At 49.4% G+C, this 27,356-nt stretch overlaps 37 non-coding genes across 37 annotated transcripts; 19 read left to right on the forward strand and 18 right to left on the reverse strand.

The window, feature by feature from the left end:
* The first annotated feature begins 36 nt into the window (after window positions 1–36).
* On the forward strand, window positions 37–233 carry LOC136954176 (U2 spliceosomal RNA). The gene has a single exon (XR_010878091.1). It is a non-coding gene; the product is annotated as a U2 spliceosomal RNA (small nuclear RNA).
* Window positions 234–1,167: 934 nt separating this feature from the next.
* LOC136952953 (U6 spliceosomal RNA) lies at window positions 1,168–1,274 on the reverse strand. The gene has a single exon (XR_010877912.1). It is a non-coding gene; the product is annotated as a U6 spliceosomal RNA (small nuclear RNA).
* A 239-nt stretch (window positions 1,275–1,513) lies between these two features.
* Window positions 1,514–1,710, forward strand: LOC136952224 (U2 spliceosomal RNA). The gene has a single exon (XR_010877823.1). It is a non-coding gene; the product is annotated as a U2 spliceosomal RNA (small nuclear RNA).
* Window positions 1,711–2,661: 951 nt separating this feature from the next.
* LOC136953919 (U6 spliceosomal RNA) lies at window positions 2,662–2,768 on the reverse strand. The gene has a single exon (XR_010878031.1). It is a non-coding gene; the product is annotated as a U6 spliceosomal RNA (small nuclear RNA).
* Window positions 2,769–3,007: 239 nt separating this feature from the next.
* On the forward strand, window positions 3,008–3,204 carry LOC136952292 (U2 spliceosomal RNA). Its single transcript, XR_010877839.1, has one exon. It is a non-coding gene; the product is annotated as a U2 spliceosomal RNA (small nuclear RNA).
* A 917-nt stretch (window positions 3,205–4,121) lies between these two features.
* On the reverse strand, window positions 4,122–4,228 carry LOC136952964 (U6 spliceosomal RNA). The gene has a single exon (XR_010877913.1). It is a non-coding gene; the product is annotated as a U6 spliceosomal RNA (small nuclear RNA).
* A 239-nt stretch (window positions 4,229–4,467) lies between these two features.
* LOC136952369 (U2 spliceosomal RNA) lies at window positions 4,468–4,664 on the forward strand. Its single transcript, XR_010877862.1, has one exon. It is a non-coding gene; the product is annotated as a U2 spliceosomal RNA (small nuclear RNA).
* Window positions 4,665–5,621: 957 nt separating this feature from the next.
* LOC136952986 (U6 spliceosomal RNA) lies at window positions 5,622–5,728 on the reverse strand. The gene has a single exon (XR_010877915.1). It is a non-coding gene; the product is annotated as a U6 spliceosomal RNA (small nuclear RNA).
* A 239-nt stretch (window positions 5,729–5,967) lies between these two features.
* LOC136952490 (U2 spliceosomal RNA) lies at window positions 5,968–6,164 on the forward strand. The gene has a single exon (XR_010877873.1). It is a non-coding gene; the product is annotated as a U2 spliceosomal RNA (small nuclear RNA).
* Window positions 6,165–7,098: 934 nt separating this feature from the next.
* LOC136952997 (U6 spliceosomal RNA) lies at window positions 7,099–7,205 on the reverse strand. Its single transcript, XR_010877916.1, has one exon. It is a non-coding gene; the product is annotated as a U6 spliceosomal RNA (small nuclear RNA).
* A 239-nt stretch (window positions 7,206–7,444) lies between these two features.
* LOC136952612 (U2 spliceosomal RNA) lies at window positions 7,445–7,641 on the forward strand. The gene has a single exon (XR_010877884.1). It is a non-coding gene; the product is annotated as a U2 spliceosomal RNA (small nuclear RNA).
* Window positions 7,642–8,592: 951 nt separating this feature from the next.
* Window positions 8,593–8,699, reverse strand: LOC136953925 (U6 spliceosomal RNA). Its single transcript, XR_010878033.1, has one exon. It is a non-coding gene; the product is annotated as a U6 spliceosomal RNA (small nuclear RNA).
* A 239-nt stretch (window positions 8,700–8,938) lies between these two features.
* Window positions 8,939–9,135, forward strand: LOC136952733 (U2 spliceosomal RNA). Its single transcript, XR_010877895.1, has one exon. It is a non-coding gene; the product is annotated as a U2 spliceosomal RNA (small nuclear RNA).
* A 917-nt stretch (window positions 9,136–10,052) lies between these two features.
* On the reverse strand, window positions 10,053–10,159 carry LOC136953008 (U6 spliceosomal RNA). The gene has a single exon (XR_010877917.1). It is a non-coding gene; the product is annotated as a U6 spliceosomal RNA (small nuclear RNA).
* A 239-nt stretch (window positions 10,160–10,398) lies between these two features.
* On the forward strand, window positions 10,399–10,595 carry LOC136952854 (U2 spliceosomal RNA). The gene has a single exon (XR_010877904.1). It is a non-coding gene; the product is annotated as a U2 spliceosomal RNA (small nuclear RNA).
* A 1,159-nt stretch (window positions 10,596–11,754) lies between these two features.
* LOC136953928 (U6 spliceosomal RNA) lies at window positions 11,755–11,861 on the reverse strand. Its single transcript, XR_010878034.1, has one exon. It is a non-coding gene; the product is annotated as a U6 spliceosomal RNA (small nuclear RNA).
* Window positions 11,862–12,100: 239 nt separating this feature from the next.
* On the forward strand, window positions 12,101–12,297 carry LOC136952975 (U2 spliceosomal RNA). The gene has a single exon (XR_010877914.1). It is a non-coding gene; the product is annotated as a U2 spliceosomal RNA (small nuclear RNA).
* Window positions 12,298–13,212: 915 nt separating this feature from the next.
* LOC136953019 (U6 spliceosomal RNA) lies at window positions 13,213–13,319 on the reverse strand. Its single transcript, XR_010877918.1, has one exon. It is a non-coding gene; the product is annotated as a U6 spliceosomal RNA (small nuclear RNA).
* Window positions 13,320–13,558: 239 nt separating this feature from the next.
* On the forward strand, window positions 13,559–13,755 carry LOC136953096 (U2 spliceosomal RNA). Its single transcript, XR_010877925.1, has one exon. It is a non-coding gene; the product is annotated as a U2 spliceosomal RNA (small nuclear RNA).
* A 941-nt stretch (window positions 13,756–14,696) lies between these two features.
* LOC136953966 (U6 spliceosomal RNA) lies at window positions 14,697–14,803 on the reverse strand. The gene has a single exon (XR_010878041.1). It is a non-coding gene; the product is annotated as a U6 spliceosomal RNA (small nuclear RNA).
* Window positions 14,804–15,042: 239 nt separating this feature from the next.
* Window positions 15,043–15,239, forward strand: LOC136953217 (U2 spliceosomal RNA). Its single transcript, XR_010877936.1, has one exon. It is a non-coding gene; the product is annotated as a U2 spliceosomal RNA (small nuclear RNA).
* Window positions 15,240–16,196: 957 nt separating this feature from the next.
* Window positions 16,197–16,303, reverse strand: LOC136953030 (U6 spliceosomal RNA). The gene has a single exon (XR_010877919.1). It is a non-coding gene; the product is annotated as a U6 spliceosomal RNA (small nuclear RNA).
* A 239-nt stretch (window positions 16,304–16,542) lies between these two features.
* LOC136953350 (U2 spliceosomal RNA) lies at window positions 16,543–16,739 on the forward strand. The gene has a single exon (XR_010877948.1). It is a non-coding gene; the product is annotated as a U2 spliceosomal RNA (small nuclear RNA).
* A 915-nt stretch (window positions 16,740–17,654) lies between these two features.
* LOC136953041 (U6 spliceosomal RNA) lies at window positions 17,655–17,761 on the reverse strand. Its single transcript, XR_010877920.1, has one exon. It is a non-coding gene; the product is annotated as a U6 spliceosomal RNA (small nuclear RNA).
* A 239-nt stretch (window positions 17,762–18,000) lies between these two features.
* On the forward strand, window positions 18,001–18,197 carry LOC136953471 (U2 spliceosomal RNA). Its single transcript, XR_010877959.1, has one exon. It is a non-coding gene; the product is annotated as a U2 spliceosomal RNA (small nuclear RNA).
* Window positions 18,198–19,138: 941 nt separating this feature from the next.
* LOC136953971 (U6 spliceosomal RNA) lies at window positions 19,139–19,245 on the reverse strand. Its single transcript, XR_010878042.1, has one exon. It is a non-coding gene; the product is annotated as a U6 spliceosomal RNA (small nuclear RNA).
* Window positions 19,246–19,484: 239 nt separating this feature from the next.
* Window positions 19,485–19,681, forward strand: LOC136953593 (U2 spliceosomal RNA). The gene has a single exon (XR_010877970.1). It is a non-coding gene; the product is annotated as a U2 spliceosomal RNA (small nuclear RNA).
* A 949-nt stretch (window positions 19,682–20,630) lies between these two features.
* LOC136953975 (U6 spliceosomal RNA) lies at window positions 20,631–20,737 on the reverse strand. Its single transcript, XR_010878044.1, has one exon. It is a non-coding gene; the product is annotated as a U6 spliceosomal RNA (small nuclear RNA).
* A 239-nt stretch (window positions 20,738–20,976) lies between these two features.
* LOC136953705 (U2 spliceosomal RNA) lies at window positions 20,977–21,173 on the forward strand. Its single transcript, XR_010877982.1, has one exon. It is a non-coding gene; the product is annotated as a U2 spliceosomal RNA (small nuclear RNA).
* A 957-nt stretch (window positions 21,174–22,130) lies between these two features.
* Window positions 22,131–22,237, reverse strand: LOC136953052 (U6 spliceosomal RNA). The gene has a single exon (XR_010877921.1). It is a non-coding gene; the product is annotated as a U6 spliceosomal RNA (small nuclear RNA).
* Window positions 22,238–22,476: 239 nt separating this feature from the next.
* LOC136953771 (U2 spliceosomal RNA) lies at window positions 22,477–22,673 on the forward strand. The gene has a single exon (XR_010877995.1). It is a non-coding gene; the product is annotated as a U2 spliceosomal RNA (small nuclear RNA).
* Window positions 22,674–23,588: 915 nt separating this feature from the next.
* Window positions 23,589–23,695, reverse strand: LOC136953063 (U6 spliceosomal RNA). The gene has a single exon (XR_010877922.1). It is a non-coding gene; the product is annotated as a U6 spliceosomal RNA (small nuclear RNA).
* Window positions 23,696–23,934: 239 nt separating this feature from the next.
* LOC136953826 (U2 spliceosomal RNA) lies at window positions 23,935–24,131 on the forward strand. The gene has a single exon (XR_010878011.1). It is a non-coding gene; the product is annotated as a U2 spliceosomal RNA (small nuclear RNA).
* Window positions 24,132–25,072: 941 nt separating this feature from the next.
* Window positions 25,073–25,179, reverse strand: LOC136953979 (U6 spliceosomal RNA). Its single transcript, XR_010878045.1, has one exon. It is a non-coding gene; the product is annotated as a U6 spliceosomal RNA (small nuclear RNA).
* Window positions 25,180–25,418: 239 nt separating this feature from the next.
* LOC136953885 (U2 spliceosomal RNA) lies at window positions 25,419–25,615 on the forward strand. Its single transcript, XR_010878024.1, has one exon. It is a non-coding gene; the product is annotated as a U2 spliceosomal RNA (small nuclear RNA).
* Window positions 25,616–26,564: 949 nt separating this feature from the next.
* On the reverse strand, window positions 26,565–26,671 carry LOC136953985 (U6 spliceosomal RNA). Its single transcript, XR_010878047.1, has one exon. It is a non-coding gene; the product is annotated as a U6 spliceosomal RNA (small nuclear RNA).
* A 239-nt stretch (window positions 26,672–26,910) lies between these two features.
* Window positions 26,911–27,107, forward strand: LOC136953947 (U2 spliceosomal RNA). Its single transcript, XR_010878037.1, has one exon. It is a non-coding gene; the product is annotated as a U2 spliceosomal RNA (small nuclear RNA).
* Window positions 27,108–27,356: the final 249 nt, after the last annotated feature.

The following is a 27,356-nucleotide window of genomic DNA, read 5'->3' on the forward strand; positions in this document are numbered from 1 at the left end:
GGGGCCGTGCGCGGGTATCGTGGAGTAATGGGGGTCATCGCTTCTCGGCCTTTTGGCTCAGATCAAGTGTAGTTTCTGTTCTTGTCAGTTTAATATCTGATAGGTCACCCACGGGGGCGACCAGTTCTTATTAAGCAGATTTTTGCAAACAGGGAGCCGGAACGAGGGCTCGCTCCGTCCGCTCCGCGCATCGCCCCGGTATCGCAGCTCCTCCGGGGAACGGTGCACTCTTTCTAAGCGTGTCAAAGGGAAACCCTGTGAGTGAGGTGAGTGAATGTGAGTGAGGTGAGTGAATGTGAGTGAGGTGAGAGGCCGGGTGTCATCATGCCCCCACCAGTCATATGCTTAAAATCTCGAGTTGCTGGACGCAGCAGTCTCTACTTGATGGCTCTCACATCTCGTTGTGTAACTTACTGTAGCATTGCGAGTCATACGTTCATAAGTGAAGATGTGGACTTATGGGTTGTTCTTGGGCATAAGAGGAATTGTCAAGCATTGTTCTGTGGATTCTCGGTCTCCTGAGACCTTCTCCTCAGCTCTGGCTTTGTCCTTGTAATTCCTCACCTCTGGCTTTCCATCTCTGGTTTACAATAATCATGATGGTGTAGGTAAGAGTCCACCTAAGAGTCCACCTTCCTTTTGTCACACACGTTTGCCTTGTAATTGATTTCATTCATTTGCCATGTTATTTCATGTACGTTTCATTTGAACGTACTTACTTACTTACTTACCTTGACCATTCTTGCTCTGATTGAACCCATCGAGTCAAATAAGCAAGTGTGTAATTCAATTGGTATTGGCCTCATTTGGCGGTTCATGTTAATACACTGCTCAGTTTCCCCATCTTCCTTGAAACCATAGGGGAATCATTTTCAGTCGTTTGGCCAATATTTACCCCCCCTAGAGGAGTGTGCACGCGCGTGCGTGCGTGCGTACGTAACCAACCAACAAACCAACAAACAAACTAGTGAATAAATGCCCAAAAATAAGGAATACGCCGGTGAGGCGAAGCCCTTTTCCTTTGGCCTGCCGTTTTCCCGCCCTTTTACTTAAAAAAAAAAAAAAAAAAATGGGGATCGTTTGTTTGTTTACAACTAGGTGGTCGTCGGTCAAGGTCTAACCCTAGCCCTAGCCCTAACCCTAAAAGGTGGAATGATGATGATGATCCAAAATTCGGAACGCTTCACGGATTTGCGTGTCATCCTTTCGCAGGGGCCATGCTAATCTTCTCTGTATCGATCCAATTTTATTAGATGTGCTGCCGTAGCGAGCACAAGACAGGCAGCTGCACCGACCCCTATATATCCGGCACGTCACTGGTCGAGTCGTCTTGGGGCGGGGTTGAAGCGCGAGGGCCGGCCCCCTCGCCATCCCCTCTACCCCTCCCCTCTACCCCTACTGCTAACCCCTACACCCCCTACTCTAGTCTAGTCTCGTCGTTGTCGTCCGTCACCGTGGAGCAGCGCAAGGGTACTGAGGGGCCGTGCGCGGGTATCGTGGAGTAATGGGGGTCATCGCTTCTCGGCCTTTTGGCTCAGATCAAGTGTAGTTTCTGTTCTTGTCAGTTTAATATCTGATAGGTCACCCACGGGGGCGACCAGTTCTTATTAAGCAGATTTTTGCAAACAGGGAGCCGGAACGAGGGCTCGCTCCGTCCGCTCCGCGCATCGCCCCGGTATCGCAGCTCCTCCGGGGAACGGTGCACTCTTTCTAAGCGTGTCAAAGGGAAACCCTGTGAGTGAGGTGAGTGAATGTGAGTGAGGTGAGTGAATGTGAGTGAGGTGAGAGGCCGGGTGTCATCATGCCCCCACCAGTCATATGCTTAAAATCTCGAGTTGCTGGACGCAGCAGTCTCTACTTGATGGCTCTCACATCTCGTTGTGTAACTTACTGTAGCATTGCGAGTCATACGTTCATAAGTGAAGATGTGGACTTATGGGTTGTTCTTGGGCATAAGAGGAATTGTCAAGCATTGTTCTGTGGATTCTCGGTCTCCTGAGACCTTCTCCTCAGCTCTGGCTTTGTCCTTGTAATTCCTCACCTCTGGCTTTCCATCTCTGGTTTACAATAATCATGATGGTGTAGGTAAGAGTCCACCTAAGAGTCCACCTTCCTTTTGTCACACACGTTTGCCTTGTAATTGATTTCATTCATTTGCCATGTTATTTCATGTACGTTTCATTTGAACGTACTTACTTACTTACTTACCTTGACCATTCTTGCTCTGATTGAACCCATCGAGTCAAATAAGCAAGTGTGTAATTCAATTGGTATTGGCCTCATTTGGCGGTTCATGTTAATACACTGCTCAGTTTCCCCATCTTCCTTGAAACCATAGGGGAATCATTTTCAGTCGTTTGGCCAATATTTACCCCCCCTAGAGGAGTGTGCACGCGCGTGCGTGCGTGCGTACGTAACCAACCAACAAACCAACAAACAAACTAGTGAATAAATGCCCAAAAATAAGGAATACGCCGGTGAGGCGAAGCCCTTTTCCTTTGGCCTGCCGTTTTCCCGCCCTTTTACTTAAAAAAACAACAAAAAAAACCAAAAAAAATTGGGGATCGTTTGTTTGTTTACAACTAGGTGGTCGTCGGTCAAGGTCTAACCCTAGCCCTAGCCCTAGCCCTAACCCTAAAAGGTGGAATGATGATGATGATCCAAAATTCGAAACGCTTCACGGATTTGCGTGTCATCCTTTCGCAGGGGCCATGCTAATCTTCTCTGTATCGATCCAATTTTATTAGATGTGCTGCCGTAGCGAGCACAAGACAGGCAGCTGCACCGACCCCTATATATCCGGCACGTCACTGGTCGAGTCGTCTTGGGGCGGGGTTGAAGCGCGAGGGCCGGCCCCCTCGCCATCCCCTCTACCCCTCCCCTCTACCCCTACTGCTAACCCCTACACCCCCTACTCTAGTCTAGTCTCGTCGTTGTCGTCCGTCACCGTGGAGCAGCGCAAGGGTACTGAGGGGCCGTGCGCGGGTATCGTGGAGTAATGGGGGTCATCGCTTCTCGGCCTTTTGGCTCAGATCAAGTGTAGTTTCTGTTCTTGTCAGTTTAATATCTGATAGGTCACCCACGGGGGCGACCAGTTCTTATTAAGCAGATTTTTGCAAACAGGGAGCCGGAACGAGGGCTCGCTCCGTCCGCTCCGCGCATCGCCCCGGTATCGCAGCTCCTCCGGGGAACGGTGCACTCTTTCTAAGCGTGTCAAAGGGAAACCCTGTGGGTGAGGTGAGTGAGGTGAGAGGCCGGGTGTCATCATACCCCCACCAGTCATATGCTTAAAATCTCGAGTTGCTGGACGCAGCACTCTCTACTGGATGGCTCTCACATCTCGTTGTGTAACTTACTGTAGCATTGCGAGTCATACGTTCATAAGTGAAGATGTGGACTTATGGGTTGTTCTTGGGCATAAGAGGAATTGTCAAGCATTGTTCTGTGGATTCTCGGTCTCCTGAGACCTTCTCCTCAGCTCTGGCTTTGTCCTTGTAATTCCTCACCTCTGGCTTTCCATCTCTGGTTTACAATAATCATGATGGTGTAGGTAAGAGTCCACCTAAGAGTCCACCTTCCTTTTGTCACACACGTTTGCCTTGTAATTGATTTCATTCATTTGCCATGTTATTTCATGTACGTTTCATTTGAACGTACTTACTTACTTACCTTGACCATTCTTGCTCTGATTGAACCCATCGAGTCAAATAAGCAAGTGTGTAATTCCATTGGTATTGGCCTCATTTGGCGGTTCATGTTAATACACTGCTCAGTTTCCCCATCTTCCTTGAAACCATAGGGGAATCATTTTCAGTCGTTTGGCCAATATTTACCCCCCCTAGAGGAGTGTGCATGCGCGTGCGTGCGTGCGTACGTAACCAACCAACAAACCAACAAACAAACTAGTGAATAAATGCCCAAAAATAAGGAATACGCCGGTGAGGCGAAGCCCTTTTCCTTTGGCCTGCCGTTTTCCCGCCCTTTTACTTAAAAAAAAACAAAAAAACAAAAAAAAAATTGGGGATCGTTTGTTTGTTTACAACTAGGTGGTCGTCGGTCAAGGTCTAACCCTAGCCCTAGCCCTAGCCCTAACCCTAAAAGGTGGAATGATGATGATGATCCAAAATTCGGAACGCTTCACGGATTTGCGTGTCATCCTTTCGCAGGGGCCATGCTAATCTTCTCTGTATCGATCCAATTTTATTAGATGTGCTGCCGTAGCGAGCACAAGACAGGCAGCTGCACCGACCCCTATATATCCGGCACGTCACTGGTCGAGTCGTCTTGGGGCGGGGTTGAAGCGCGAGGGCCGGCCCCCTCGCCATCCCCTCTACCCCTCCCCTCTACCCCTACTGCTAACCCCTACACCCCCTACTCTAGTCTAGTCTCGTCGTTGTCGTCCGTCACCGTGGAGCAGCGCAAGGGTACTGAGGGGCCGTGCGCGGGTATCGTGGAGTAATGGGGGTCATCGCTTCTCGGCCTTTTGGCTCAGATCAAGTGTAGTTTCTGTTCTTGTCAGTTTAATATCTGATAGGTCACCCACGGGGGCGACCAGTTCTTATTAAGCAGATTTTTGCAAACAGGGAGCCGGAACGAGGGCTCGCTCCGTCCGCTCCGCGCATCGCCCCGGTATCGCAGCTCCTCCGGGGAACGGTGCACTCTTTCTAAGCGTGTCAAAGGGAAACCCTGTGAGTGAGGTGAGTGAATGTGAGTGAGGTGAGTGAATGTGAGTGAGGTGAGAGGCCGGGTGTCATCATGCCCCCACCAGTCATATGCTTAAAATCTCGAGTTGCTGGACGCAGCAGTCTCTACTTGATGGCTCTCACATCTCGTTGTGTAACTTACTGTAGCATTGCGAGTCATACGTTCATAAGTGAAGATGTGGACTTATGGGTTGTTCTTGGGCATAAGAGGAATTGTCAAGCATTGTTCTGTGGATTCTCGGTCTCCTGAGACCTTCTCCTCAGCTCTGGCTTTGTCCTTGTAATTCCTCACCTCTGGCTTTCCATCTCTGGTTTACAATAATCATGATGGTGTAGGTAAGAGTCCACCTAAGAGTCCACCTTCCTTTTGTCACACACGTTTGCCTTGTAATTGATTTCATTCATTTGCCATGTTATTTCATGTACGTTTCATTTGAACGTACTTACTTACTTACTTACCTTGACCATTCTTGCTCTGATTGAACCCATCGAGTCAAATAAGCAAGTGTGTAATTCAATTGGTATTGGCCTCATTTGGCGGTTCATGTTAATACACTGCTCAGTTTCCCCATCTTCCTTGAAACCATAGGGGAATCATTTTCAGTCGTTTGGCCAATATTTACCCCCCCTAGAGGAGTGTGCACGCGCGTGCGTGCGTGCGTACGTAACCAACCAACAAACCAACAAACAAACTAGTGAATAAATGCCCAAAAATAAGGAATACGCCGGTGAGGCGAAGCCCTTTTCCTTTGGCCTGCCGTTTTCCCGCCCTTTTACTTAAAAAAACAACAAAAAAAACCAAAAAAAATTGGGGATCGTTTGTTTGTTTACAACTAGGTGGTCGTCGGTCAAGGTCTAACCCTAGCCCTAGCCCTAGCCCTAACCCTAACCCTAAAAGGTGGAATGATGATGATGATCCAAAATTCGGAACGCTTCACGGATTTGCGTGTCATCCTTTCGCAGGGGCCATGCTAATCTTCTCTGTATCGATCCAATTTTATTAGATGTGCTGCCGTAGCGAGCACAAGACAGGCAGCTGCACCGACCCCTATATATCCGGCACGTCACTGGTCGAGTCGTCTTGGGGCGGGGTTGAAGCGCGAGGGCCGGCCCCCTCGCCATCCCCTCTACCCCTCCCCTCTACCCCTACTGCTAACCCCTACACCCCCTACTCTAGTCTAGTCTCGTCGTTGTCGTCCGTCACCGTGGAGCAGCGCAAGGGTACTGAGGGGCCGTGCGCGGGTATCGTGGAGTAATGGGGGTCATCGCTTCTCGGCCTTTTGGCTCAGATCAAGTGTAGTTTCTGTTCTTGTCAGTTTAATATCTGATAGGTCACCCACGGGGGCGACCAGTTCTTATTAAGCAGATTTTTGCAAACAGGGAGCCGGAACGAGGGCTCGCTCCGTCCGCTCCGCGCATCGCCCCGGTATCGCAGCTCCTCCGGGGAACGGTGCACTCTTTCTAAGCGTGTCAAAGGGAAACCCTGTGAGTGAGGTGAGTGAATGTGAGTGAGGTGAGTGAATGTGAGTGAGGTGAGAGGCCGGGTGTCATCATGCCCCCACCAGTCATATGCTTAAAATCTCGAGTTGCTGGACGCAGCAGTCTCTACTTGATGGCTCTCACATCTCGTTGTGTAACTTACTGTAGCATTGCGAGTCATACGTTCATAAGTGAAGATGTGGACTTATGGGTTGTTCTTGGGCATAAGAGGAATTGTCAAGCATTGTTCTGTGGATTCTCGGTCTCCTGAGACCTTCTCCTCAGCTCTGGCTTTGTCCTTGTAATTCCTCACCTCTGGCTTTCCATCTCTGGTTTACAATAATCATGATGGTGTAGGTAAGAGTCCACCTAAGAGTCCACCTTCCTTTTGTCACACACGTTTGCCTTGTAATTGATTTCATTCATTTGCCATGTTATTTCATGTACGTTTCATTTGAACGTACTTACTTACTTACTTACCTTGACCATTCTTGCTCTGATTGAACCCATCGAGTCAAATAAGCAAGTGTGTAATTCAATTGGTATTGGCCTCATTTGGCGGTTCATGTTAATACACTGCTCAGTTTCCCCATCTTCCTTGAAACCATAGGGGAATCATTTTCAGTCGTTTGGCCAATATTTACCCCCCCTAGAGGAGTGTGCACGCGCGTGCGTGCGTGCGTACGTAACCAACCAACAAACCAACAAACAAACTAGTGAATAAATGCCCAAAAATAAGGAATACGCCGGTGAGGCGAAGCCCTTTTCCTTTGGCCTGCCGTTTTCCCGCCCTTTTACTTAAAAAAAAAAAAAAAAAAATGGGGATCGTTTGTTTGTTTACAACTAGGTGGTCGTCGGTCAAGGTCTAACCCTAGCCCTAGCCCTAACCCTAAAAGGTGGAATGATGATGATGATCCAAAATTCGGAACGCTTCACGGATTTGCGTGTCATCCTTTCGCAGGGGCCATGCTAATCTTCTCTGTATCGATCCAATTTTATTAGATGTGCTGCCGTAGCGAGCACAAGACAGGCAGCTGCACCGACCCCTATATATCCGGCACGTCACTGGTCGAGTCGTCTTGGGGCGGGGTTGAAGCGCGAGGGCCGGCCCCCTCGCCATCCCCTCTACCCCTCCCCTCTACCCCTACTGCTAACCCCTACACCCCCTACTCTAGTCTAGTCTCGTCGTTGTCGTCCGTCACCGTGGAGCAGCGCAAGGGTACTGAGGGGCCGTGCGCGGGTATCGTGGAGTAATGGGGGTCATCGCTTCTCGGCCTTTTGGCTCAGATCAAGTGTAGTTTCTGTTCTTGTCAGTTTAATATCTGATAGGTCACCCACGGGGGCGACCAGTTCTTATTAAGCAGATTTTTGCAAACAGGGAGCCGGAACGAGGGCTCGCTCCGTCCGCTCCGCGCATCGCCCCGGTATCGCAGCTCCTCCGGGGAACGGTGCACTCTTTCTAAGCGTGTCAAAGGGAAACCCTGTGAGTGAGGTGAGTGAATGTGAGTGAGGTGAGTGAATGTGAGTGAGGTGAGAGGCCGGGTGTCATCATGCCCCCACCAGTCATATGCTTAAAATCTCGAGTTGCTGGACGCAGCAGTCTCTACTTGATGGCTCTCACATCTCGTTGTGTAACTTACTGTAGCATTGCGAGTCATACGTTCATAAGTGAAGATGTGGACTTATGGGTTGTTCTTGGGCATAAGAGGAATTGTCAAGCATTGTTCTGTGGATTCTCGGTCTCCTGAGACCTTCTCCTCAGCTCTGGCTTTGTCCTTGTAATTCCTCACCTCTGGCTTTCCATCTCTGGTTTACAATAATCATGATGGTGTAGGTAAGAGTCCACCTAAGAGTCCACCTTCCTTTTGTCACACACGTTTGCCTTGTAATTGATTTCATTCATTTGCCATGTTATTTCATGTACGTTTCATTTGAACGTACTTACTTACTTACTTACCTTGACCATTCTTGCTCTGATTGAACCCATCGAGTCAAATAAGCAAGTGTGTAATTCAATTGGTATTGGCCTCATTTGGCGGTTCATGTTAATACACTGCTCAGTTTCCCCATCTTCCTTGAAACCATAGGGGAATCATTTTCAGTCGTTTGGCCAATATTTACCCCCCCTAGAGGAGTGTGCACGCGCGTGCGTGCGTGCGTACGTAACCAACCAACAAACCAACAAACAAACTAGTGAATAAATGCCCAAAAATAAGGAATACGCCGGTGAGGCGAAGCCCTTTTCCTTTGGCCTGCCGTTTTCCCGCCCTTTTACTTAAAAAAACAACAAAAAAAACCAAAAAAAATTGGGGATCGTTTGTTTGTTTACAACTAGGTGGTCGTCGGTCAAGGTCTAACCCTAGCCCTAGCCCTAGCCCTAACCCTAAAAGGTGGAATGATGATGATGATCCAAAATTCGAAACGCTTCACGGATTTGCGTGTCATCCTTTCGCAGGGGCCATGCTAATCTTCTCTGTATCGATCCAATTTTATTAGATGTGCTGCCGTAGCGAGCACAAGACAGGCAGCTGCACCGACCCCTATATATCCGGCACGTCACTGGTCGAGTCGTCTTGGGGCGGGGTTGAAGCGCGAGGGCCGGCCCCCTCGCCATCCCCTCTACCCCTCCCCTCTACCCCTACTGCTAACCCCTACACCCCCTACTCTAGTCTAGTCTCGTCGTTGTCGTCCGTCACCGTGGAGCAGCGCAAGGGTACTGAGGGGCCGTGCGCGGGTATCGTGGAGTAATGGGGGTCATCGCTTCTCGGCCTTTTGGCTCAGATCAAGTGTAGTTTCTGTTCTTGTCAGTTTAATATCTGATAGGTCACCCACGGGGGCGACCAGTTCTTATTAAGCAGATTTTTGCAAACAGGGAGCCGGAACGAGGGCTCGCTCCGTCCGCTCCGCGCATCGCCCCGGTATCGCAGCTCCTCCGGGGAACGGTGCACTCTTTCTAAGCGTGTCAAAGGGAAACCCTGTGGGTGAGGTGAGTGAGGTGAGAGGCCGGGTGTCATCATACCCCCACCAGTCATATGCTTAAAATCTCGAGTTGCTGGACGCAGCACTCTCTACTGGATGGCTCTCACATCTCGTTGTGTAACTTACTGTAGCATTGCGAGTCATACGTTCATAAGTGAAGATGTGGACTTATGGGTTGTTCTTGGGCATAAGAGGAATTGTCAAGCATTGTTCTGTGGATTCTCGGTCTCCTGAGACCTTCTCCTCAGCTCTGGCTTTGTCCTTGTAATTCCTCACCTCTGGCTTTCCATCTCTGGTTTACAATAATCATGATGGTGTAGGTAAGAGTCCACCTAAGAGTCCACCTTCCTTTTGTCACACACGTTTGCCTTGTAATTGATTTCATTCATTTGCCATGTTATTTCATGTACGTTTCATTTGAACGTACTTACTTACTTACCTTGACCATTCTTGCTCTGATTGAACCCATCGAGTCAAATAAGCAAGTGTGTAATTCCATTGGTATTGGCCTCATTTGGCGGTTCATGTTAATACACTGCTCAGTTTCCCCATCTTCCTTGAAACCATAGGGGAATCATTTTCAGTCGTTTGGCCAATATTTACCCCCCCTAGAGGAGTGTGCATGCGCGTGCGTGCGTGCGTACGTAACCAACCAACAAACCAACAAACAAACTAGTGAATAAATGCCCAAAAATAAGGAATACGCCGGTGAGGCGAAGCCCTTTTCCTTTGGCCTGCCGTTTTCCCGCCCTTTTACTTAAAAAAAAACAAAAAAACAAAAAAAAAATTGGGGATCGTTTGTTTGTTTACAACTAGGTGGTCGTCGGTCAAGGTCTAACCCTAGCCCTAGCCCTAGCCCTAACCCTAAAAGGTGGAATGATGATGATGATCCAAAATTCGGAACGCTTCACGGATTTGCGTGTCATCCTTTCGCAGGGGCCATGCTAATCTTCTCTGTATCGATCCAATTTTATTAGATGTGCTGCCGTAGCGAGCACAAGACAGGCAGCTGCACCGACCCCTATATATCCGGCACGTCACTGGTCGAGTCGTCTTGGGGCGGGGTTGAAGCGCGAGGGCCGGCCCCCTCGCCATCCCCTCTACCCCTCCCCTCTACCCCTACTGCTAACCCCTACACCCCCTACTCTAGTCTAGTCTCGTCGTTGTCGTCCGTCACCGTGGAGCAGCGCAAGGGTACTGAGGGGCCGTGCGCGGGTATCGTGGAGTAATGGGGGTCATCGCTTCTCGGCCTTTTGGCTCAGATCAAGTGTAGTTTCTGTTCTTGTCAGTTTAATATCTGATAGGTCACCCACGGGGGCGACCAGTTCTTATTAAGCAGATTTTTGCAAACAGGGAGCCGGAACGAGGGCTCGCTCCGTCCGCTCCGCGCATCGCCCCGGTATCGCAGCTCCTCCGGGGAACGGTGCACTCTTTCTAAGCGTGTCAAAGGGAAACCCTGTGAGTGAGGTGAGTGAATGTGAGTGAGGTGAGTGAATGTGAGTGAGGTGAGAGGCCGGGTGTCATCATGCCCCCACCAGTCATATGCTTAAAATCTCGAGTTGCTGGACGCAGCAGTCTCTACATTTACATTTACATTTAGTCATTTAGCAGACGCTCTTATCCAGAGCGACTTACAGTAAGTACAGGTACATTCCCCCGAGGCAAGTAGGGTGAAGTGCCTTGCCCAAGGACACAACGTCATTTGGCACGGCCGGGAATCGAACTGACAACCTTCAGATTACTAGCCCGATTCCCTAACCGCTCAGCCACCTGACTCCCTCTACTTGATGGCTCTCACATCTCGTTGTGTAACTTACTGTAGCATTGCGAGTCATACGTTCATAAGTGAAGATGTGGACTTATGGGTTGTTCTTGGGCATAAGAGGAATTGTCAAGCATTGTTCTGTGGATTCTCGGTCTCCTGAGACCTTCTCCTCAGCTCTGGCTTTGTCCTTGTAATTCCTCACCTCTGGCTTTCCATCTCTGGTTTACAATAATCATGATGGTGTAGGTAAGAGTCCACCTAAGAGTCCACCTTCCTTTTGTCACACACGTTTGCCTTGTAATTGATTTCATTCATTTGCCATGTTATTTCATGTACGTTTCATTTGAACGTACTTACTTACTTACTTACCTTGACCATTCTTGCTCTGATTGAACCCATCGAGTCAAATAAGCAAGTGTGTAATTCAATTGGTATTGGCCTCATTTGGCGGTTCATGTTAATACACTGCTCAGTTTCCCCATCTTCCTTGAAACCATAGGGGAATCATTTTCAGTCGTTTGGCCAATATTTACCCCCCCTAGAGGAGTGTGCACGCGCGTGCGTGCGTGCGTACGTAACCAACCAACAAACCAACAAACAAACTAGTGAATAAATGCCCAAAAATAAGGAATACGCCGGTGAGGCGAAGCCCTTTTCCTTTGGCCTGCCGTTTTCCCGCCCTTTTACTTAAAAAAACAACAAAAAAAACCAAAAAAAATTGGGGATCGTTTGTTTGTTTACAACTAGGTGGTCGTCGGTCAAGGTCTAACCCTAGCCCTAGCCCTAGCCCTAACCCTAACCCTAAAAGGTGGAATGATGATGATGATCCAAAATTCGAAACGCTTCACGGATTTGCGTGTCATCCTTTCGCAGGGGCCATGCTAATCTTCTCTGTATCGATCCAATTTTATTAGATGTGCTGCCGTAGCGAGCACAAGACAGGCAGCTGCACCGACCCCTATATATCCGGCACGTCACTGGTCGAGTCGTCTTGGGGCGGGGTTGAAGCGCGAGGGCCGGCCCCCTCGCCATCCCCTCTACCCCTCCCCTCTACCCCTACTGCTAACCCCTACACCCCCTACTCTAGTCTAGTCTCGTCGTTGTCGTCCGTCACCGTGGAGCAGCGCAAGGGTACTGAGGGGCCGTGCGCGGGTATCGTGGAGTAATGGGGGTCATCGCTTCTCGGCCTTTTGGCTCAGATCAAGTGTAGTTTCTGTTCTTGTCAGTTTAATATCTGATAGGTCACCCACGGGGGCGACCAGTTCTTATTAAGCAGATTTTTGCAAACAGGGAGCCGGAACGAGGGCTCGCTCCGTCCGCTCCGCGCATCGCCCCGGTATCGCAGCTCCTCCGGGGAACGGTGCACTCTTTCTAAGCGTGTCAAAGGGAAACCCTGTGGGTGAGGTGAGTGAGGTGAGAGGCCGGGTGTCATCATACCCCCACCAGTCATATGCTTAAAATCTCGAGTTGCTGGACGCAGCACTCTCTACTGGATGGCTCTCACATCTCGTTGTGTAACTTACTGTAGCATTGCGAGTCATACGTTCATAAGTGAAGATGTGGACTTATGGGTTGTTCTTGGGCATAAGAGGAATTGTCAAGCATTGTTCTGTGGATTCTCGGTCTCCTGAGACCTTCTCCTCAGCTCTGGCTTTGTCCTTGTAATTCCTCACCTCTGGCTTTCCATCTCTGGTTTACAATAATCATGATGGTGTAGGTAAGAGTCCACCTAAGAGTCCACCTTCCTTTTGTCACACACGTTTGCCTTGTAATTGATTTCATTCATTTGCCATGTTATTTCATGTACGTTTCATTTGAACGTACTTACTTACTTACCTTGACCATTCTTGCTCTGATTGAACCCATCGAGTCAAATAAGCAAGTGTGTAATTCCATTGGTATTGGCCTCATTTGGCGGTTCATGTTAATACACTGCTCAGTTTCCCCATCTTCCTTGAAACCATAGGGGAATCATTTTCAGTCGTTTGGCCAATATTTACCCCCCCTAGAGGAGTGTGCATGCGCGTGCGTGCGTGCGTGCGTACGTAACCAACCAACAAACCAACAAACAAACTAGTGAATAAATGCCCAAAAATAAGGAATACGCCGGTGAGGCGAAGCCCTTTTCCTTTGGCCTGCCGTTTTCCCGCCCTTTTACTTAAAAAAAAACAAAAAAACAAAAAAAAAATTGGGGATCGTTTGTTTGTTTACAACTAGGTGGTCGTCGGTCAAGGTCTAACCCTAGCCCTAGCCCTAACCCTAAAAGGTGGAATGATGATGATGATCCAAAATTCGGAACGCTTCACGGATTTGCGTGTCATCCTTTCGCAGGGGCCATGCTAATCTTCTCTGTATCGATCCAATTTTATTAGATGTGCTGCCGTAGCGAGCACAAGACAGGCAGCTGCACCGACCCCTATATATCCGGCACGTCACTGGTCGAGTCGTCTTGGGGCGGGGTTGAAGCGCGAGGGCCGGCCCCCTCGCCATCCCCTCTACCCCTCCCCTCTACCCCTACTGCTAACCCCTACACCCCCTACTCTAGTCTAGTCTCGTCGTTGTCGTCCGTCACCGTGGAGCAGCGCAAGGGTACTGAGGGGCCGTGCGCGGGTATCGTGGAGTAATGGGGGTCATCGCTTCTCGGCCTTTTGGCTCAGATCAAGTGTAGTTTCTGTTCTTGTCAGTTTAATATCTGATAGGTCACCCACGGGGGCGACCAGTTCTTATTAAGCAGATTTTTGCAAACAGGGAGCCGGAACGAGGGCTCGCTCCGTCCGCTCCGCGCATCGCCCCGGTATCGCAGCTCCTCCGGGGAACGGTGCACTCTTTCTAAGCGTGTCAAAGGGAAACCCTGTGGGTGAGGTGAGTGAATGTGAGTGAGGTGAGTGAATGTGAGTGAGGTGAGAGGCCAGGTGTCATCATGCCCCCACCAGTCATATGCTTAAAATCTCGAGTTGCTGGACGCAGCAGTCTCTACTTGATGGCTCTCACATCTCGTTGTGTAACTTACTGTAGCATTGCGAGTCATACGTTCATAAGTGAAGATGTGGACTTATGGGTTGTTCTTGGGCATAAGAGGAATTGTCAAGCATTGTTCTGTGGATTCTCGGTCTCCTGAGACCTTCTCCTCGGCTCTGGCTTTGTCCTTGTAATTCCTCACCTCTGGCTTTCCATCTCTGGTTTACAATAATCATGATGGTGTAGGTAAGAGTCCACCTAAGAGTCCACCTTCCTTTTGTCACACACGTTTGCCTTGTAATTGATTTCATTCATTTGCCATGTTATTTCATGTACGTTTCATTTGAACGTACTTACTTACTTACCTTGACCATTCTTGCTCTGATTGAACCCATCGAGTCAAATAAGCAAGTGTGTAATTCCATTGGTATTGGCCTCATTTGGCGGTTCATGTTAATACACTGCTCAGTTTCCCCATCTTCCTTGAAACCATAGGGGAATCATTTTCAGTCGTTTGGCCAATATTTACCCCCCCTAGAGGAGTGTGCATGCGCGTGCGTGCGTGCGTATGTAACCAACCAACAAACCAACAAACAAACTAGTGAATAAATGCCCAAAAATAAGGAATACGCCGGTGAGGCGAAGCCCTTTTCCTTTGGCCTGCCGTTTTCCCGCCCTTTTACTTAAAAAAAAAACAAAAAAACAAAAAAGAAATTGGGGATCGTTTGTTTGTTTACAACTAGGTGGTCGTCGGTCAAGGTCTAACCCTAGCCCTAGCCCTAACCCTAAAAGGTGGAATGATGATGATGATCCAAAATTCGGAACGCTTCACGGATTTGCGTTTCATCCTTTCGCAGGGGCCATGCTAATCTTCTCTGTATCGATCCAATTTTATTAGATGTGCTGCCGTAGCGAGCACAAGACAGGCAGCTGCACCGACCCCTATATATCCGGCACGTCACTGGTCGAGTCGTCTTGGGGCGGGGTTGAAGCGCGAGGGCCGGCCCCCTCGCCATCCCCTCTACCCCTCCCCTCTACCCCTACTGCTAACCCCTACACCCCCTACTCTAGTCTAGTCTCGTCGTTGTCGTCCGTCACCGTGGAGCAGCGCAAGGGTACTGAGGGGCCGTGCGCGGGTATCGTGGAGTAATGGGGGTCATCGCTTCTCGGCCTTTTGGCTCAGATCAAGTGTAGTTTCTGTTCTTGTCAGTTTAATATCTGATAGGTCACCCACGGGGGCGACCAGTTCTTATTAAGCAGATTTTTGCAAACAGGGAGCCGGAACGAGGGCTCGCTCCGTCCGCTCCGCGCATCGCCCCGGTATCGCAGCTCCTCCGGGGAACGGTGCACTCTTTCTAAGCGTGTCAAAGGGAAACCCTGTGGGTGAGGTGAGTGAATGTGAGTGAGGTGAGTGAATGTGAGTGAGGTGAGTGAATGTGAGTGAGGTGAGAGGCCGGGTGTCATCATGCCCCCACCAGTCATATGCTTAAAATCTCGAGTTGCTGGACGCAGCAGTCTCTACTTGATGGCTCTCACATCTCGTTGTGTAACTTACTGTAGCATTGCGAGTCATACGTTCATAAGTGAAGATGTGGACTTATGGGTTGTTCTTGGGCATAAGAGGAATTGTCAAGCATTGTTCTGTGGATTCTCGGTCTCCTGAGACCTTCTCCTCAGCTCTGGCTTTGTCCTTGTAATTCCTCACCTCTGGCTTTCCATCTCTGGTTTACAATAATCATGATGGTGTAGGTAAGAGTCCACCTAAGAGTCCACCTTCCTTTTGTCACACACGTTTGCCTTGTAATTGATTTCATTCATTTGCCATGTTATTTCATGTACGTTTCATTTGAACGTACTTACTTACTTACCTTGACCATTCTTGCTCTGATTGAACCCATCGAGTCAAATAAGCAAGTGTGTAATTCAATTGGTATTGGCCTCATTTGGCGGTTCATGTTAATACACTGCTCAGTTTCCCCATCTTCCTTGAAACCATAGGGGAATCATTTTCAGTCGTTTGGCCAATATTTACCCCCCCTAGAGGAGTGTGCACGCGCGTGCGTGCGTGCGTACGTAACCAACCAACAAACCAACAAACAAACTAGTGAATAAATGCCCAAAAATAAGGAATACGCCGGTGAGGCGAAGCCCTTTTCCTTTGGCCTGCCGTTTTCCCGCCCTTTTACTTAAAAAAAACAAAAAAAAAAATTGGGGATCGTTTGTTTGTTTACAACTAGGTGGTCGTCGGTCAAGGTCTAACCCTAGCCCTAGCCCTAGCCCTAACCCTAAAAGGTGGAATGATGATGATGATCCAAAATTCGGAACGCTTCACGGATTTGCGTGTCATCCTTTCGCAGGGGCCATGCTAATCTTCTCTGTATCGATCCAATTTTATTAGATGTGCTGCCGTAGCGAGCACAAGACAGGCAGCTGCACCGACCCCTATATATCCGGCACGTCACTGGTCGAGTCGTCTTGGGGCGGGGTTGAAGCGCGAGGGCCGGCCCCCTCGCCATCCCCTCTACCCCTCCCCTCTACCCCTACTGCTAACCCCTACACCCCCTACTCTAGTCTAGTCTCGTCGTTGTCGTCCGTCACCGTGGAGCAGCGCAAGGGTACTGAGGGGCCGTGCGCGGGTATCGTGGAGTAATGGGGGTCATCGCTTCTCGGCCTTTTGGCTCAGATCAAGTGTAGTTTCTGTTCTTGTCAGTTTAATATCTGATAGGTCACCCACGGGGGCGACCAGTTCTTATTAAGCAGATTTTTGCAAACAGGGAGCCGGAACGAGGGCTCGCTCCGTCCGCTCCGCGCATCGCCCCGGTATCGCAGCTCCTCCGGGGAACGGTGCACTCTTTCTAAGCGTGTCAAAGGGAAACCCTGTGGGTGAGGTGAGTGAGGTGAGAGGCCGGGTGTCATCATACCCCCACCAGTCATATGCTTAAAATCTCGAGTTGCTGGACGCAGCACTCTCTACTGGATGGCTCTCACATCTCGTTGTGTAACTTACTGTAGCATTGCGAGTCATACGTTCATAAGTGAAGATGTGGACTTATGGGTTGTTCTTGGGCATAAGAGGAATTGTCAAGCATTGTTCTGTGGATTCTCGGTCTCCTGAGACCTTCTCCTCAGCTCTGGCTTTGTCCTTGTAATTCCTCACCTCTGGCTTTCCATCTCTGGTTTACAATAATCATGATGGTGTAGGTAAGAGTCCACCTAAGAGTCCACCTTCCTTTTGTCACACACGTTTGCCTTGTAATTGATTTCATTCATTTGCCATGTTATTTCATGTACGTTTCATTTGAACGTACTTACTTACTTACCTTGACCATTCTTGCTCTGATTGAACCCATCGAGTCAAATAAGCAAGTGTGTAATTCCATTGGTATTGGCCTCATTTGGCGGTTCATGTTAATACACTGCTCAGTTTCCCCATCTTCCTTGAAACCATAGGGGAATCATTTTCAGTCGTTTGGCCAATATTTACCCCCCCTAGAGGAGTGTGCATGCGCGTGCGTGCGTGCGTGCGTACGTAACCAACCAACAAACCAACAAACAAACTAGTGAATAAATGCCCAAAAATAAGGAATACGCCGGTGAGGCGAAGCCCTTTTCCTTTGGCCTGCCGTTTTCCCGCCCTTTTACTTAAAAAAAAACAAAAAAACAAAAAAAAAATTGGGGATCGTTTGTTTGTTTACAACTAGGTGGTCGTCGGTCAAGGTCTAACCCTAGCCCTAGCCCTAACCCTAAAAGGTGGAATGATGATGATGATCCAAAATTCGGAACGCTTCACGGATTTGCGTGTCATCCTTTCGCAGGGGCCATGCTAATCTTCTCTGTATCGATCCAATTTTATTAGATGTGCTGCCGTAGCGAGCACAAGACAGGCAGCTGCACCGACCCCTATATATCCGGCACGTCACTGGTCGAGTCGTCTTGGGGCGGGGTTGAAGCGCGAGGGCCGGCCCCCTCGCCATCCCCTCTACCCCTCCCCTCTACCCCTACTGCTAACCCCTACACCCCCTACTCTAGTCTAGTCTCGTCGTTGTCGTCCGTCACCGTGGAGCAGCGCAAGGGTACTGAGGGGCCGTGCGCGGGTATCGTGGAGTAATGGGGGTCATCGCTTCTCGGCCTTTTGGCTCAGATCAAGTGTAGTTTCTGTTCTTGTCAGTTTAATATCTGATAGGTCACCCACGGGGGCGACCAGTTCTTATTAAGCAGATTTTTGCAAACAGGGAGCCGGAACGAGGGCTCGCTCCGTCCGCTCCGCGCATCGCCCCGGTATCGCAGCTCCTCCGGGGAACGGTGCACTCTTTCTAAGCGTGTCAAAGGGAAACCCTGTGGGTGAGGTGAGTGAATGTGAGTGAGGTGAGTGAATGTGAGTGAGGTGAGAGGCCAGGTGTCATCATGCCCCCACCAGTCATATGCTTAAAATCTCGAGTTGCTGGACGCAGCAGTCTCTACTTGATGGCTCTCACATCTCGTTGTGTAACTTACTGTAGCATTGCGAGTCATACGTTCATAAGTGAAGATGTGGACTTATGGGTTGTTCTTGGGCATAAGAGGAATTGTCAAGCATTGTTCTGTGGATTCTCGGTCTCCTGAGACCTTCTCCTCGGCTCTGGCTTTGTCCTTGTAATTCCTCACCTCTGGCTTTCCATCTCTGGTTTACAATAATCATGATGGTGTAGGTAAGAGTCCACCTAAGAGTCCACCTTCCTTTTGTCACACACGTTTGCCTTGTAATTGATTTCATTCATTTGCCATGTTATTTCATGTACGTTTCATTTGAACGTACTTACTTACTTACCTTGACCATTCTTGCTCTGATTGAACCCATCGAGTCAAATAAGCAAGTGTGTAATTCCATTGGTATTGGCCTCATTTGGCGGTTCATGTTAATACACTGCTCAGTTTCCCCATCTTCCTTGAAACCATAGGGGAATCATTTTCAGTCGTTTGGCCAATATTTACCCCCCCTAGAGGAGTGTGCATGCGCGTGCGTGCGTGCGTATGTAACCAACCAACAAACCAACAAACAAACTAGTGAATAAATGCCCAAAAATAAGGAATACGCCGGTGAGGCGAAGCCCTTTTCCTTTGGCCTGCCGTTTTCCCGCCCTTTTACTTAAAAAAAAAACAAAAAAACAAAAAAGAAATTGGGGATCGTTTGTTTGTTTACAACTAGGTGGTCGTCGGTCAAGGTCTAACCCTAGCCCTAGCCCTAACCCTAAAAGGTGGAATGATGATGATGATCCAAAATTCGGAACGCTTCACGGATTTGCGTTTCATCCTTTCGCAGGGGCCATGCTAATCTTCTCTGTATCGATCCAATTTTATTAGATGTGCTGCCGTAGCGAGCACAAGACAGGCAGCTGCACCGACCCCTATATATCCGGCACGTCACTGGTCGAGTCGTCTTGGGGCGGGGTTGAAGCGCGAGGGCCGGCCCCCTCGCCATCCCCTCTACCCCTCCCCTCTACCCCTACTGCTAACCCCTACACCCCCTACTCTAGTCTAGTCTCGTCGTTGTCGTCCGTCACCGTGGAGCAGCGCAAGGGTACTGAGGGGCCGTGCGCGGGTATCGTGGAGTAATGGGGGTCATCGCTTCTCGGCCTTTTGGCTCAGATCAAGTGTAGTTTCTGTTCTTGTCAGTTTAATATCTGATAGGTCACCCACGGGGGCGACCAGTTCTTATTAAGCAGATTTTTGCAAACAGGGAGCCGGAACGAGGGCTCGCTCCGTCCGCTCCGCGCATCGCCCCGGTATCGCAGCTCCTCCGGGGAACGGTGCACTCTTTCTAAGCGTGTCAAAGGGAAACCCTGTGGGTGAGGTGAGTGAATGTGAGTGAGGTGAGTGAATGTGAGTGAGGTGAGAGGCCGGGTGTCATCATGCCCCCACCAGTCATATGCTTAAAATCTCGAGTTGCTGGACGCAGCAGTCTCTACTTGATGGCTCTCACATCTCGTTGTGTAACTTACTGTAGCATTGCGAGTCATACGTTCATAAGTGAAGATGTGGACTTATGGGTTGTTCTTGGGCATAAGAGGAATTGTCAAGCATTGTTCTGTGGATTCTCGGTCTCCTGAGACCTTCTCCTCAGCTCTGGCTTTGTCCTTGTAATTCCTCACCTCTGGCTTTCCATCTCTGGTTTACAATAATCATGATGGTGTAGGTAAGAGTCCACCTAAGAGTCCACCTTCCTTTTGTCACACACGTTTGCCTTGTAATTGATTTCATTCATTTGCCATGTTATTTCATGTACGTTTCATTTGAACGTACTTACTTACTTACCTTGACCATTCTTGCTCTGATTGAACCCATCGAGTCAAATAAGCAAGTGTGTAATTCCATTGGTATTGGCCTCATTTGGCGGTTCATGTTAATACACTGCTCAGTTTCCCCATCTTCCTTGAAACCATAGGGGAATCATTTTCAGTCGTTTGGCCAATATTTACCCCCCCTAGAGGAGTGTGCATGCGCGTGCGTGCGTGCGTGCGTGCGTACGTAACCAACCAACAAACCAACAAACAAACTAGTGAATAAATGCCCAAAAATAAGGAATACGCCGGTGAGGCGAAGCCCTTTTCCTTTGGCCTGCCGTTTTCCCGCCCTTTTACTTAAAAAAAAAACAAAAAAACAAAAAAGAAATTGGGGATCGTTTGTTTGTTTACAACTAGGTGGTCGTCGGTCAAGGTCTAACCCTAGCCCTAGCCCTAACCCTAAAAGGTGGAATGATGATGATGATCCAAAATTCGGAACGCTTCACGGATTTGCGTTTCATCCTTTCGCAGGGGCCATGCTAATCTTCTCTGTATCGATCCAATTTTATTAGATGTGCTGCCGTAGCGAGCACAAGACAGGCAGCTGCACCGACCCCTATATATCCGGCACGTCACTGGTCGAGTCGTCTTGGGGCGGGGTTGAAGCGCGAGGGCCGGCCCCCTCGCCATCCCCTCTACCCCTCCCCTCTACCCCTACTGCTAACCCCTACACCCCCTACTCTAGTCTAGTCTCGTCGTTGTCGTCCGTCACCGTGGAGCAGCGCAAGGGTACTGAGGGGCCGTGCGCGGGTATCGTGGAGTAATGGGGGTCATCGCTTCTCGGCCTTTTGGCTCAGATCAAGTGTAGTTTCTGTTCTTGTCAGTTTAATATCTGATAGGTCACCCACGGGGGCGACCAGTTCTTATTAAGCAGATTTTTGCAAACAGGGAGCCGGAACGAGGGCTCGCTCCGTCCGCTCCGCGCATCGCCCCGGTATCGCAGCTCCTCCGGGGAACGGTGCACTCTTTCTAAGCGTGTCAAAGGGAAACCCTGTGGGTGAGGTGAGTGAATGTGAGTGAGGTGAGTGAATGTGAGTGAGGTGAGTGAATGTGAGTGAGGTGAGAGGCCGGGTGTCATCATGCCCCCACCAGTCATATGCTTAAAATCTCGAGTTGCTGGACGCAGCAGTCTCTACTTGATGGCTCTCACATCTCGTTGTGTAACTTACTGTAGCATTGCGAGTCATACGTTCATAAGTGAAGATGTGGACTTATGGGTTGTTCTTGGGCATAAGAGGAATTGTCAAGCATTGTTCTGTGGATTCTCGGTCTCCTGAGACCTTCTCCTCAGCTCTGGCTTTGTCCTTGTAATTCCTCACCTCTGGCTTTCCATCTCTGGTTTACAATAATCATGATGGTGTAGGTAAGAGTCCACCTAAGAGTCCACCTTCCTTTTGTCACACACGTTTGCCTTGTAATTGATTTCATTCATTTGCCATGTTATTTCATGTACGTTTCATTTGAACGTACTTACTTACTTACCTTGACCATTCTTGCTCTGATTGAACCCATCGAGTCAAATAAGCAAGTGTGTAATTCAATTGGTATTGGCCTCATTTGGCGGTTCATGTTAATACACTGCTCAGTTTCCCCATCTTCCTTGAAACCATAGGGGAATCATTTTCAGTCGTTTGGCCAATATTTACCCCCCCTAGAGGAGTGTGCACGCGCGTGCGTGCGTGCGTACGTAACCAACCAACAAACCAACAAACAAACTAGTGAATAAATGCCCAAAAATAAGGAATACGCCGGTGAGGCGAAGCCCTTTTCCTTTGGCCTGCCGTTTTCCCGCCCTTTTACTTAAAAAAAACAAAAAAAAAAATTGGGGATCGTTTGTTTGTTTACAACTAGGTGGTCGTCGGTCAAGGTCTAACCCTAGCCCTAGCCCTAGCCCTAACCCTAAAAGGTGGAATGATGATGATGATCCAAAATTCGGAACGCTTCACGGATTTGCGTGTCATCCTTTCGCAGGGGCCATGCTAATCTTCTCTGTATCGATCCAATTTTATTAGATGTGCTGCCGTAGCGAGCACAAGACAGGCAGCTGCACCGACCCCTATATATCCGGCACGTCACTGGTCGAGTCGTCTTGGGGCGGGGTTGAAGCGCGAGGGCCGGCCCCCTCGCCATCCCCTCTACCCCTCCCCTCTACCCCTACTGCTAACCCCTACACCCCCTACTCTAGTCTAGTCTCGTCGTTGTCGTCCGTCACCGTGGAGCAGCGCAAGGGTACTGAGGGGCCGTGCGCGGGTATCGTGGAGTAATGGGGGTCATCGCTTCTCGGCCTTTTGGCTCAGATCAAGTGTAGTTTCTGTTCTTGTCAGTTTAATATCTGATAGGTCACCCACGGGGGCGACCAGTTCTTATTAAGCAGATTTTTGCAAACAGGGAGCCGGAACGAGGGCTCGCTCCGTCCGCTCCGCGCATCGCCCCGGTATCGCAGCTCCTCCGGGGAACGGTGCACTCTTTCTAAGCGTGTCAAAGGGAAACCCTGTGGGTGAGGTGAGTGAGGTGAGAGGCCGGGTGTCATCATACCCCCACCAGTCATATGCTTAAAATCTCGAGTTGCTGGACGCAGCACTCTCTACTGGATGGCTCTCACATCTCGTTGTGTAACTTACTGTAGCATTGCGAGTCATACGTTCATAAGTGAAGATGTGGACTTATGGGTTGTTCTTGGGCATAAGAGGAATTGTCAAGCATTGTTCTGTGGATTCTCGGTCTCCTGAGACCTTCTCCTCAGCTCTGGCTTTGTCCTTGTAATTCCTCACCTCTGGCTTTCCATCTCTGGTTTACAATAATCATGATGGTGTAGGTAAGAGTCCACCTAAGAGTCCACCTTCCTTTTGTCACACACGTTTGCCTTGTAATTGATTTCATTCATTTGCCATGTTATTTCATGTACGTTTCATTTGAACGTACTTACTTACTTACCTTGACCATTCTTGCTCTGATTGAACCCATCGAGTCAAATAAGCAAGTGTGTAATTCCATTGGTATTGGCCTCATTTGGCGGTTCATGTTAATACACTGCTCAGTTTCCCCATCTTCCTTGAAACCATAGGGGAATCATTTTCAGTCGTTTGGCCAATATTTACCCCCCCTAGAGGAGTGTGCATGCGCGTGCGTGCGTGCGTGCGTACGTAACCAACCAACAAACCAACAAACAAACTAGTGAATAAATGCCCAAAAATAAGGAATACGCCGGTGAGGCGAAGCCCTTTTCCTTTGGCCTGCCGTTTTCCCGCCCTTTTACTTAAAAAAAAACAAAAAAACAAAAAAAAAATTGGGGATCGTTTGTTTGTTTACAACTAGGTGGTCGTCGGTCAAGGTCTAACCCTAGCCCTAGCCCTAACCCTAAAAGGTGGAATGATGATGATGATCCAAAATTCGGAACGCTTCACGGATTTGCGTGTCATCCTTTCGCAGGGGCCATGCTAATCTTCTCTGTATCGATCCAATTTTATTAGATGTGCTGCCGTAGCGAGCACAAGACAGGCAGCTGCACCGACCCCTATATATCCGGCACGTCACTGGTCGAGTCGTCTTGGGGCGGGGTTGAAGCGCGAGGGCCGGCCCCCTCGCCATCCCCTCTACCCCTCCCCTCTACCCCTACTGCTAACCCCTACACCCCCTACTCTAGTCTAGTCTCGTCGTTGTCGTCCGTCACCGTGGAGCAGCGCAAGGGTACTGAGGGGCCGTGCGCGGGTATCGTGGAGTAATGGGGGTCATCGCTTCTCGGCCTTTTGGCTCAGATCAAGTGTAGTTTCTGTTCTTGTCAGTTTAATATCTGATAGGTCACCCACGGGGGCGACCAGTTCTTATTAAGCAGATTTTTGCAAACAGGGAGCCGGAACGAGGGCTCGCTCCGTCCGCTCCGCGCATCGCCCCGGTATCGCAGCTCCTCCGGGGAACGGTGCACTCTTTCTAAGCGTGTCAAAGGGAAACCCTGTGGGTGAGGTGAGTGAATGTGAGTGAGGTGAGTGAATGTGAGTGAGGTGAGAGGCCAGGTGTCATCATGCCCCCACCAGTCATATGCTTAAAATCTCGAGTTGCTGGACGCAGCAGTCTCTACTTGATGGCTCTCACATCTCGTTGTGTAACTTACTGTAGCATTGCGAGTCATACGTTCATAAGTGAAGATGTGGACTTATGGGTTGTTCTTGGGCATAAGAGGAATTGTCAAGCATTGTTCTGTGGATTCTCGGTCTCCTGAGACCTTCTCCTCGGCTCTGGCTTTGTCCTTGTAATTCCTCACCTCTGGCTTTCCATCTCTGGTTTACAATAATCATGATGGTGTAGGTAAGAGTCCACCTAAGAGTCCACCTTCCTTTTGTCACACACGTTTGCCTTGTAATTGATTTCATTCATTTGCCATGTTATTTCATGTACGTTTCATTTGAACGTACTTACTTACTTACCTTGACCATTCTTGCTCTGATTGAACCCATCGAGTCAAATAAGCAAGTGTGTAATTCCATTGGTATTGGCCTCATTTGGCGGTTCATGTTAATACACTGCTCAGTTTCCCCATCTTCCTTGAAACCATAGGGGAATCATTTTCAGTCGTTTGGCCAATATTTACCCCCCCTAGAGGAGTGTGCATGCGCGTGCGTGCGTGCGTATGTAACCAACCAACAAACCAACAAACAAACTAGTGAATAAATGCCCAAAAATAAGGAATACGCCGGTGAGGCGAAGCCCTTTTCCTTTGGCCTGCCGTTTTCCCGCCCTTTTACTTAAAAAAAAAACAAAAAAACAAAAAAGAAATTGGGGATCGTTTGTTTGTTTACAACTAGGTGGTCGTCGGTCAAGGTCTAACCCTAGCCCTAGCCCTAACCCTAAAAGGTGGAATGATGATGATGATCCAAAATTCGGAACGCTTCACGGATTTGCGTTTCATCCTTTCGCAGGGGCCATGCTAATCTTCTCTGTATCGATCCAATTTTATTAGATGTGCTGCCGTAGCGAGCACAAGACAGGCAGCTGCACCGACCCCTATATATCCGGCACGTCACTGGTCGAGTCGTCTTGGGGCGGGGTTGAAGCGCGAGGGCCGGCCCCCTCGCCATCCCCTCTACCCCTCCCCTCTACCCCTACTGCTAACCCCTACACCCCCTACTCTAGTCTAGTCTCGTCGTTGTCGTCCGTCACCGTGGAGCAGCGCAAGGGTACTGAGGGGCCGTGCGCGGGTATCGTGGAGTAATGGGGGTCATCGCTTCTCGGCCTTTTGGCTCAGATCAAGTGTAGTTTCTGTTCTTGTCAGTTTAATATCTGATAGGTCACCCACGGGGGCGACCAGTTCTTATTAAGCAGATTTTTGCAAACAGGGAGCCGGAACGAGGGCTCGCTCCGTCCGCTCCGCGCATCGCCCCGGTATCGCAGCTCCTCCGGGGAACGGTGCACTCTTTCTAAGCGTGTCAAAGGGAAACCCTGTGGGTGAGGTGAGTGAATGTGAGTGAGGTGAGTGAATGTGAGTGAGGTGAGAGGCCGGGTGTCATCATGCCCCCACCAGTCATATGCTTAAAATCTCGAGTTGCTGGACGCAGCAGTCTCTACTTGATGGCTCTCACATCTCGTTGTGTAACTTACTGTAGCATTGCGAGTCATACGTTCATAAGTGAAGATGTGGACTTATGGGTTGTTCTTGGGCATAAGAGGAATTGTCAAGCATTGTTCTGTGGATTCTCGGTCTCCTGAGACCTTCTCCTCAGCTCTGGCTTTGTCCTTGTAATTCCTCACCTCTGGCTTTCCATCTCTGGTTTACAATAATCATGATGGTGTAGGTAAGAGTCCACCTAAGAGTCCACCTTCCTTTTGTCACACACGTTTGCCTTGTAATTGATTTCATTCATTTGCCATGTTATTTCATGTACGTTTCATTTGAACGTACTTACTTACTTACCTTGACCATTCTTGCTCTGATTGAACCCATCGAGTCAAATAAGCAAGTGTGTAATTCCATTGGTATTGGCCTCATTTGGCGGTTCATGTTAATACACTGCTCAGTTTCCCCATCTTCCTTGAAACCATAGGGGAATCATTTTCAGTCGTTTGGCCAATATTTACCCCCCCTAGAGGAGTGTGCATGCGCGTGCGTGCGTGCGTGCGTGCGTACGTAACCAACCAACAAACCAACAAACAAACTAGTGAATAAATGCCCAAAAATAAGGAATACGCCGGTGAGGCGAAGCCCTTTTCCTTTGGCCTGCCGTTTTCCCGCCCTTTTACTTAAAAAAAAAACAAAAAAACAAAAAAGAAATTGGGGATCGTTTGTTTGTTTACAACTAGGTGGTCGTCGGTCAAGGTCTAACCCTAGCCCTAGCCCTAACCCTAAAAGGTGGAATGATGATGATGATCCAAAATTCGGAACGCTTCACGGATTTGCGTTTCATCCTTTCGCAGGGGCCATGCTAATCTTCTCTGTATCGATCCAATTTTATTAGATGTGCTGCCGTAGCGAGCACAAGACAGGCAGCTGCACCGACCCCTATATATCCGGCACGTCACTGGTCGAGTCGTCTTGGGGCGGGGTTGAAGCGCGAGGGCCGGCCCCCTCGCCATCCCCTCTACCCCTCCCCTCTACCCCTACTGCTAACCCCTACACCCCCTACTCTAGTCTAGTCTCGTCGTTGTCGTCCGTCACCGTGGAGCAGCGCAAGGGTACTGAGGGGCCGTGCGCGGGTATCGTGGAGTAATGGGGGTCATCGCTTCTCGGCCTTTTGGCTCAGATCAAGTGTAGTTTCTGTTCTTGTCAGTTTAATATCTGATAGGTCACCCACGGGGGCGACCAGTTCTTATTAAGCAGATTTTTGCAAACAGGGAGCCGGAACGAGGGCTCGCTCCGTCCGCTCCGCGCATCGCCCCGGTATCGCAGCTCCTCCGGGGAACGGTGCACTCTTTCTAAGCGTGTCAAAGGGAAACCCTGTGGGTGAGGTGAGTGAATGTGAGTGAGGTGAGTGAATGTGAGTGAGGTGAGTGAATGTGAGTGAGGTGAGAGGCCGGGTGTCATCATGCCCCCACCAGTCATATGCTTAAAATCTCGAGTTGCTGGACGCAGCAGTCTCTACTTGATGGCTCTCACATCTCGTTGTGTAACTTACTGTAGCATTGCGAGTCATACGTTCATAAGTGAAGATGTGGACTTATGGG

The sequence above is a fragment of the Osmerus mordax genome, chromosome 1 (genome assembly GCF_038355195.1).
Source record: "Osmerus mordax isolate fOsmMor3 chromosome 1, fOsmMor3.pri, whole genome shotgun sequence".
In the NCBI taxonomy this organism is placed as follows: domain Eukaryota; kingdom Metazoa; phylum Chordata; class Actinopteri; order Osmeriformes; family Osmeridae; genus Osmerus; species Osmerus mordax.